Consider the following 9,804-nt stretch of genomic DNA (forward strand, 5'->3'; position numbering starts at 1 on the left):
AACTTTGGAGCCCAAACTGCATGAGCCCCTCAGATGACCTGACCGTGTTGCACTCTTTTCTTTTGAGGCAAATCAAGTCTACTTGGAGCTGCGATAGAAACCTGAGGGAGTAATTTGCATCTGGACCCTTGGGGACTCCAAAGCAGGCAAGCCGGGCTCAAGGGACAAAGACTCTGAGTTTTCCAAGTTGGGCAAAAGTTCAAGTTCTAATGGAGTACGTTGTGTTTCTCCTCTTCCAGATCCCATCCTTGATCTCTTTGGCCATTGGTCACACAGAGACTTAGTCAAAAGCATTAACTACTGCCCAACTTGGGTTTCCTGGGAGTCTCCCATCCTATACTCCACATTCAAGGGAAGCAGCAAGTCTTTGTGAGCCAAAGGAAGCGAGGCAGTGAAGGGCAAGCCGTGGCTGGCACTGCTCAGTCACCAGGCTAAGCCTGTCGAGGCACTCGGTGGAGGAGAGGCCAGCCTCAGACCCAAAGTCCCCCCTCAATGTGAGGGCCAAGGCACCCCTCACGGCTCCGGCTACTGCTTCACAAGTGACTGGGGGTGGGGGTGGGAGACCTCCCATCTCCAGGGCCGGCTTCTACTTAAGCAAATCATTTCCCGTTAACTTAGGGTTCCCAGGAGGGAACCCAGTGCTCCAACTGTGTTCATCTGCCAGATGTTGAGCTGCGGCTTCTCTCCCTCTCATTCGGCATTTTCCTTTATTCACACTCTCTGAGGTCCTGATGAGGGCTTGTCTGGGGTTAAACCTTGCCCAGGGTAATCCTCCATGGACCTAACCTCCACCAAGAACCCTGGAACAATGGAACCTTGGAGTGAGACGGGACCTTAAAGGCATGCTGCATGGGAGTACAGGAAGTCCAAATTTGGGTGGGTGGATGGATGGATGGATGGATGGATGGACGGATGGATGGATGGACGGATGGGTTGGCCCAAGGTCAGGGCAGGAGGTTCGAAAATCTGTGGATCAGACATCTGAGAAGAGTTTAAGCTGCAGATTCAAAGGTCAAATTTTAAAATATCTAAGAGCTTCTCTAGGCTGCTAGCTTGATTCAGTGAACTGTGGCCTACATTAAAAAGCTAAAGAGAAGGGGGCAGCTAAGTGGCTCAGTGGATGGAGAGCCAGGCTTAGAGTCCAAAGGTCTTGGGTTCAAATCTGCCTCAGACACTTCCTAGCTGGGTGACTCTGGGCAAGTCACAACCCCCATTGCCTAGCCCTTACCCTCTTCTGCCCTCCAACCAATACACAGTATTGATTCTAAGATGGAAGGTAAAGGGTTTTTTTAAGTTCCTGCCTTCGGGGAGCTTACATTCTAGTGGGCAAGACTGGAGCAAACAATTATGTACAGACAAGAACTATACAGGGAAAATGGAGAAAATCTTAGAGGGAATTCCCAGAGGGAGGCATGGGGGAGGACGCCGGTGGGTGGAAGGGGATGAGGAGAGGGCAGGTGAGTCCTTCTGGCCATTCACCGAACTCATGGATGCTCTCGTTGGCTTAGTAAAAGTGGACACAGCCACGGGGGGCTCCTGAGCTGGGCTTCTGGGAAGAGGCGACCCCACTACGTGCTTCCCACCGGAGCTGGCTTTCAGGGCATCCACCGGCTCTTCTACCCTACGATCTGCAAAATAAGGGGCTTGGACTGGCGGCCCCTCGAGGTCCTTCTAGTTTAATCCGTGGAGACATGACTAGGGTTGTTCCTCCACCTGTGACGCTCAGTGTGTGACCCGGCAAGCAGAAGCCTCAGCGGTCCTCATTTCCTGGCCAATGAAGGAAGGAAGAGCCATGCAAAGGCACCGAGGACGTCGACAGAAGCAACCAGAGCCAGCTCTGAGCGAGTGCTCGGGCCGAGGGAGGGTCTGTGGAATGAGAGAGTGGAGAAAACAGAAGGGGAGAATGGAGGGGAGAGTGTGGCGTGAACGCAGACGCCCCCAGACCAGGTGCCACCACAGAGCATCCTCTGTGAGGTCCACTGCGTAGCCAGGCTCAGCCATGAGAGGTCCTGGGTTCAAATGTGGCCCTCCGAAGAGGCGAAGTAGAAGGAAGAACTCGCCTAGTATGCCTGGCCTCTCGCCCTCTCCCCCACTTCCCCCAGGCTCTCTCCCCTCCCTCCTTCCCCTGGTAGCGCACACATTCCCAGGCTTCAGAGGAATGAGGAGGAGCAACAGAGCCGCCTTTTCCCCTGAGCTCATCCCGGACCTGAGATCGTTCGCATCTCTGGCCCCCGTCATGTTATTGCACTTATAATGTTATTTATTACATAATAGAATATCATTGTATTCTGTATATTATACCTGGAGTCAAGCAGCCAATAAGTATTTAGCAAAAAGCCTATTTGCCAACCAGTGGGCGAGTGCTGAGAATTCCAAGAAAGGCCAAGACAGCCGCCGCCTTCCCCTCCAGGAGCCTCATTTCTAATGGGGGGGGGGGGGGGGGATGTGCGGCCTCTGGCTGCTCAGCAGCCCCATCCCAGCCTAGGAAGGCAACGTGGGGAGCGGGAGGTCCGAGGGCCAGGCACCTAATGGGGCTGAGCTCAGCCACAAAGCGCTATGACCGAGGAGTCGAGATTTAAGGGAGAAAAGAACCCTCGAGACCGTTTTTACGGGCAAGCAAGCGGAGGCCTATCCCCGGTTCAGTCCCTTGCCCAAGCTTACACAGGTGGCAATAAGTAGAGTCCAGATTTGAACCCATGTCCCAGGAGCTCAAACCCCTGGCTCTCTCTCCTATCCCCCATTCCCTCACATGGAAGCCTCTCAAGGAAGTTAGGAAAACACATTATGAAGGAGGTCAGTGGTTCTCAGATATTTTCATTCCATGACAACTATGGACCCATTAATGCCCACACAGACACACCCCACCACTGTCTGTCTGTCTGTCCCTTCTGTCTCTGACTCTGTCTGTCTCTTCCTCCCTCCATTTCTCTCTCTCTCTCTCTCTCTGTCTCTCTCTCTCTCCTGTCCTGTCTCTCTGTCTCTCTGTCTGTCTGTCTCTGTCTCTGTCTCTCTCTCTCTCTCTCTGTCTCTCTCTCTGTCTCTGTCTCTCTCTGTCACTCTCTCTGACTCTCTCTCTGTCTCTCTCTCTCCCTCCCTCTCTTTTGCTCTCTTGCTCTGTGTGTGTGTATCTCTCCCTCCCTTTCTGTCTGTGTGTCTTCCTCTCTGTCTCTGTCCCTCTGTCTCTCTCTCTGTGTGTCTGTCTCTCCCTCTCTCTCCTTTTCTGTCTGTCTCTCTCTCTCTGTCTCTCCCTCTGTCTCTCTCTATGTCCCTCTGTTTCTCTCTCCTCTTTTCTGTTGTTTTTCTTTTCCCCACCCTCTCCCCCTTTCCTTCTCCTTTCTGTTGTCTTTCCCCCCTATCTCTTGCTCCCTCTCTCCCTCCTCTCTCCTTCTCTCTCTCTCTCTCTCTCTCTCTCTCTCTCTCTCTCTCTCCTCCTCCTCCTCCTCCTCCTCCTCCTCTCTCCTCATCTCTCTCTCTCTCTCTCTCTCTCTCTCTCTCTCTCTCTCTCTCTCTCTCTCTCTCTCCTCTCTCTCTCTCTCTGTCTCTCTCTCTGTCTCTGTCTCTCTGTCTCTCTCTCTGTCTCTCTCTGTCTCTCTCTCTCTCATCTCTCTCTCTCTCTCTCTCTCTGTCTCTCTGTCCTCTCCCTCTGTGTGTGTGTCTCTCTCTCCCTCTCTCTCCTTTTCTGTCTTTCTCTCTGTCTCTCTTTCTCTCTGTCTCCACCCCGCTCCTCTCCTTTCCCCTCCCTCCTCCCTCTCTCCCTCTCTCTCTCTCTCTGCCTCTCCCTCTCTCCTCTCTCTCTCTCTGTCTCTCTTTGTCTCTCTCTGTCTTTCTCTCTGTCTCTCTTTCTCTCTGTCTCCCCCCCCCCCCCCCCTTCTCCGGAGGACAGAAGGAGCTGAGCCGCACTCACTGATGGGCTCTGCCCATATATCAGATGTAATCGGACGCTGCCATCTAGTGGCTGCTCTGAGACTCTGCCTGCGTTCTTCCCCAAGTCAGTAATGGGAGGATCACTGCAGGAACTTGGCATTCTTCTGCTGAGCCCTTCCCTTGGGCAGAGACGGAGGCTCTGAGGATTGGGACTCCCTGTCCTTCTAGCGCCCTGGCCTCTGGCCTCCTGTTCTTCAGTCTCGTCTGGCTCTCGGCAGACATACTGGAGTGTTTTGGCATTTCCTTCTCCAAGTCATTTTACAGATGAGGAAACTGAGGCAAACGAGGTGTCGTGACTTGTCCAGGGTCATCATCTGGGACGTCTGTCCCAGATTGTGCTCAGGAAGAGGAGTCTTCCTGACAGTCTCTTCCCAGAGCCCGGGGGAGTTTCCTGCCTGCTGAGGCCCAGGGAACAGGACACCAGAGAGTCGGCGGCTGGGCAGCCTGGACACAGTAGGGGCGCGTGAATTCATCGGAGTGGCCAGAAGAGGCCTTGGGAAAGAGATGCAAAACGTGGGATCCTCCCGGGCCGGGGCCATCCGATGGAGGAGCCGGAGCTCCCCTCCCCGAGCTTCACAGATTTAGAGCTCAAAGGGACCTTCGCAGTCACGTAAAGAGGGGGAAACTGAGGTCCGAACCAGAGATCCGACCTATGTGGGGTCTGAAGCAGCAGATGTAGGATTCGAACCCAGAGCTTCTGACTACAAACCCGGCCCTCCTTAGCCTCTGATGCCCAGAGGTAAGACTGGAGACCTTTCATTTGAAGAGCGAATGGCTGTTCCTTTACAAACCAGTGGATTTGGGGTCCAGCCATCGAGTGCACTGCAGTGCAGCTCTCGGCTTTCTTGTCCTGGCCAAGGCTCTTCCGCCCCCCGCAGATGGTTCAGGCGGCGCCCCTCTGCCCGGAGCTCCCTCTGGGCCTTGGAATGTCCCCCTCAGTCCGCCCTCTTGCCCAATCCCAGACTTGACTCTCCCAGGACTCATCGCCAGTCCCCAGCCTCTCACCACCTGCCCTGCCACAGTTTGGATTCTCCAGAGACAGCCGCATTTCTGCTCCTATTGAGAGCCAGGCTCAAGCCGCTGGCATTTCTCCAACGGCATCTAACCCATTCGCGGGGTGGTAGACGCAGAAGGATCGTAGGGGTCATCGAGGGCAGACTCTCATGTCACAAATAAGGAAACAGCACCCGGAGGAGTTAGGTGACCTCCCCAGGGTAACACGACGTCTGAGGCAGGATTCGAATTTGGGTCTTCCTGATACCAAATTTGGTGCTGTATTCCACTGTGCCATCAAATGCCTTCTTACTCTCTACCTCTGCCAAGCCTCTTCTTCCTATTCATTTCAGGACCCAAAGGATTGGCCATCACTCTCAGCCTTCTCCCTTATTTACACCAGAGCAGATGAGAATCTTTTCTGTAAGTTCTAGCCTTAGAAAGTTTAGTGATTCACCAAGGGGTGGCACTTGAACCCAGGTCTTGGCTCTCCTCTGTCCATGACACCAGAATTCTGAGACTTGGGATGCTGATTCCAGGAGGATTCCAACAGGTGAACAAGGAAAAAGGTCTCAAGTGCTAGGATTGTTAGGAGAACAAAGGCTGAAAACGCAGGGTTAGGCACCCAGGCTTGGAATGGGGATGGAAGCCCTGAGCTCTATGGGAAGACAGATCACCACCCTCCATAAAGTCCTGGGTAGCTTTTCAGCTCATGAAAGGAGGATTCTGGAATGAAAAAAGGTCAGCACCACTGGCCTGGGATGCTTTGGGGAGCAGAAACCCTTTGCTGCAGTAGCATTGCCCCTAATCAGGGGGCAGCCAGATGGCTCAGTGGATAGTGAGCCAGGTCTAGAAGACTGGAGTTCCTGGGTTCAAATTTGGCCTTGGATACTTTTCTAGCAGTGAAGCATTGTCAAATCACTCAACCCTCATTGCATAGTCCTTGCTGCTCTTCTACCTTGGAACAGAGGGGGAGAAAGGAAGGAAGGAAGGAAGGAAGGAAGGAAGGAAGGAAGGAAGGAAGTGAAGGAAGGAAGGAAGGAAGGAAGGAAGGAAGGAAGGAAGGAAGGAAGGAAGGAAGGAGGGGAAGGAGGAGGGGAAGGAGGGAAGGAAGGGAAGGAAGGAAGGAAGGAAGGAAGGAAGGAAGGAAGGAAGAAGGAAGGAAGGAAGGAAGGAAGGAAGAAAGGAAGAAGGAAGAAAGAAAGAAAGAAAGAAAGAAAGAAAGAAAGAAAGAAAGAAAGAAAGAAAGAAAGAAAGAAAGAAAAGAAAGAAAGAAAGAAAGAAAGAAAGAAAAGAAAGAAAGGAAAGAAAGAAAGAAAGAAAGGAAGGAAGGAAGGAAGGAAGGAAGGAAGGAAGGAAGGAAGGAAGGAAGGAAGGAAGGAAGGAAGGAAGGAAGGAAGGAAGAAGGAAAGGAAGGGAGGGAGGGAGAGAGGAGAAAAGGAAGGAAGGAAGGAAGGAAGGAAGGAAGGAAGAAAGAAAGAAAGAAAGAAGAAAGAAAGAAAGAAAGAAAGAAAGAAAGAAAGAAAGAAAGAAAGAAAAGAAAGAAAGAAAGAAAGAAAGAGAGAAAGAAAGAGAGAAGAAAGAGAAGAAAGAGAGAAAGGAAGGAAGGAAGGAAGGAAGGAAGGAAGGAAGGAAGAGGAGGAGAGAGAGAGAGAGAGAGAGAGAGAGAGTGAGAGAGAGAGAGAGAGAGAGAGAGAGAGAGAGAGGAGAGAGAGAGATGGGGTGAAGGGAGGGCAGCTATTGTTTGCCAAGAAAAGACCCCAGGAAAAGGATAGAACTCCTGTCCCCTCTTCTGTGGAATCTGCTTGCTGGACTTTCCTTGGATCAGAAAATACAGCTCAGCCTTCATATGGATTCAGGGCTGCTGAGGAAAAACCTGGAAGGCAGCTGTGATTGCTTGTTCCCAAGTGGACGCTAGAGGGGAGGCCGTGAGCAAGCTAGTGATGTCTCCCTTTCTGGTCTGCCAGACCTAGCTCCCAAGTTGGGTTTCCATTGACTGAACTTATTTCCCAAAGCAAAAATCCCCTGCCCAGTGCTGCTGGGTAGTCAGTCGAGTGTGCTCGGAGGTCCCAAGGAAAGTTTTATTCCACACCATTTGTTTCCATTCTCATCCATCTAATGTGGCCATTATGTGGGCTCTGGGCAGCTCTGGGGCTTGGTAATGGGCTCTGCTCTCTGGGTCAGTGATTGGGGTGGGGGAGGTTGACCTTTGCAAAGTGACAGGCTGAGAGGAGGCAGAAGCCTTGGAGAGAGGCATGGCGCCTTTGGTAACAAGGAGGACCCCGGCAGGGCTGAGCAATCCTGACTAGCACACTTGCCATTACCCCTAGATTGCTCAGTGAGGAGTGACCATATGTGATGACCATCGGCTCACAGTGTCTCAGCCCCATACTAGTGCAGCCTCTCACCATCCAGCAACTGGCCTCTACTGAGGCTCAAAGAGGGGGGGAGCCATGGAATCGCAGTACTGAGCTTGTGGCAGTTCTTGTTACTGGAATCCAGAGTGCCCAGAGTGGTAACAAGCACTTGTGCTGCCCGGACAGAGACAGCAAGAAGGGCTTCCTCCAGACTCCAGATATGGGCTCCCATGGGCAGAGATGGGGCCATGGGAGGCCACACCAAGGAGAAGCATGCCAAGAAGTCCAGCCATGATCCCTTCACCCCAGCTGGACTCATTTCCTGAACTTTGCCTTGTTACCACCAGTCTTGCCCTTGAGTGGGGTGCCATCTCCCCTCCCTCTTCTTTCTAGCTCTTTTCTCTCAATCGAATGTAGGCAGCCTGAGGACAAAAACTGTCCTGCTTGCTTGTATTTGTATCATGAGCTCTTAGAGCAGAACCTGGCACACAGGAAGTAGTTAATAAATGCTCATCCATGTGTCCCTCTATCTATTATACTAACTTCAATTTTGGAATTCCTCTGCAATTGACCCAGCCCCTCCTTCCCAACTTCCATCCAATCATATTGTTCTCCATACTTCAGCTATGTAGCAAACGTGTGTGTGATCCCATCATGGCACTATCCTGCTCTCTTCTTTGTTCTAACCTTACACAAATGAGTCAGCATCTCTGGCTCAAATTGAGGCAAGCCATTGACCCCTTTATGAGCAGGTTCACTTCCTAATAAATTGTTAGTTACTTGATGAACTCATGCCTCAGTCTACTTTTGTTAAATTCCATTCATGACATTCTCATCCATCCATCCATCCATCCATCCATCCATCCATCCATCCATCCATCCATCCATCCATTCATCTCTTTATCTATCTACCCAAATGTCTGCCTCTCTGCCTATCATCTATCTGTCCATCCTACCTATTTCTGTCTTCAATTATCTATTACATATCTATCTACCATCCATAAGTTTACCTATCATAATATCTTCTATAAGCTTCTCCCTCTGTCTTTCTGTCTCCCTCTGTCTCTGTCTCTCTGTCTCTGTCTCTGTCTCTCTCTCTATTCAAGCTCTCTCAGGAGGTTCCTAAATTTCTGTGCCCCGAGACAGAGCCCAGTCACGCTAATTCTGACGCGCAAGTCCTCTAGGCTTGGAGAAGTTGGTCAGAAAGTAAGAAATCTTCCAGGGCTGAGTTGGCAGCAGGAAGTAGCTGCTCTTCAAAATCAGCCACAGCAGGTCAAGGACCCCTCAAGGTCTCTGAGGAAGGGGTCTTCTCTGTATGTCCATTTCCAGTCCTACATGTTTGCTCCTACTTTGCAAGGACTTCCCTAAAAATAGTAGGTAGGCAGGAAGTAAATGCAGACAAATGATATATTGAAGTAGGGTCCCAAAGAGAGCTGGGTTTGAATCCTGTTTTTGCCACTTACTCATTGTATGACCTTGGGCAATCCCTTCCCTGAGCCTCAATTTCCTTATCTGTAAAGTGGGATGAAAGTCTGTAGGTGCTTATTTCATTGTGGGGCTTCATTGAGTCAGTCTGTAAGAGCAATGTCCATGAAACTGTTATTGCTCCTATTTCAGACTTCTGAGCAAGATGGCCAGACTTTGGTCAACCCAGCAGAGTCTGTGGCTCTTCCCAGGCCATTTGGACTTCTGCCACCATCCCTCCACCCTTTTAGCCACATTTTTGGTCTTCCACTCCCTGGTAGTTATTGAAAAACAGATAGGATCCCTGTGCCTAGAATTGTAAGGAACTTGAGAGCTAATTGAGTCTCACCTGCCCATTTTATAGTAAAGAAACTGAGGCCCTGAGAGGAGAAGTGATTGACCCAAGGCCACATGACAACAGAGCCAGGAGTTGAACTCAAGTCCTGAGAATCCATGCCCAGGGCTTTTACAGACCTGGTCTCACTGAAGCCTCCCAACAGCTCTGTCAGGAAGGCTGTACAGGTCTTTTGTTGTTTAGTCATTTCTGTAGTGTTGGATTCTTCATGACCCCATTTGGAGTTTTCTTGGCCATGATACAGAGTAGTTTACCATTTTACATATGAGAAAACTAAGGTAAACAGGGTGCAGTGACTTGCCCAGGGTCACACCAGCTAGTAAGTATACAAGACTGACTCCAGACCCAGTGCGCCACTTCGATGCCATCTACAGGTATTGTTGTCCCCACTTTGCGGATAGGAGCCTGAGTGCTAGAGAGAAGAAGGAGCCCAACTGAAGTCACCCAGATAGTAAGTGGATTCTCTATGGTAGAGCCAAGCTCTTTCCACTTCCTCCTCAGTCCTCTGCCAGGCTCCAGAGAATGGCAGAGTCCCCCCAGGAGCTGGGCACCCCCAGAGAGCCCCAGACTCCTCAGGGAGCTGAGATCTTCGTTCCAATGGATGAGCCACACATCCGTAGGTAAACTGTCCTCAGAGTCTTCCCTCTGTAGCCCCTGAGTATCACAGTGCAGCTCCCAGTCCAGCCTTGTACCCAAAGAGAAGCCCAGGAA

Source organism: Monodelphis domestica, chromosome 5 (genome assembly GCF_027887165.1).
Source record: "Monodelphis domestica isolate mMonDom1 chromosome 5, mMonDom1.pri, whole genome shotgun sequence".
Taxonomy (NCBI): Eukaryota; Metazoa; Chordata; class Mammalia; order Didelphimorphia; family Didelphidae; genus Monodelphis; species Monodelphis domestica.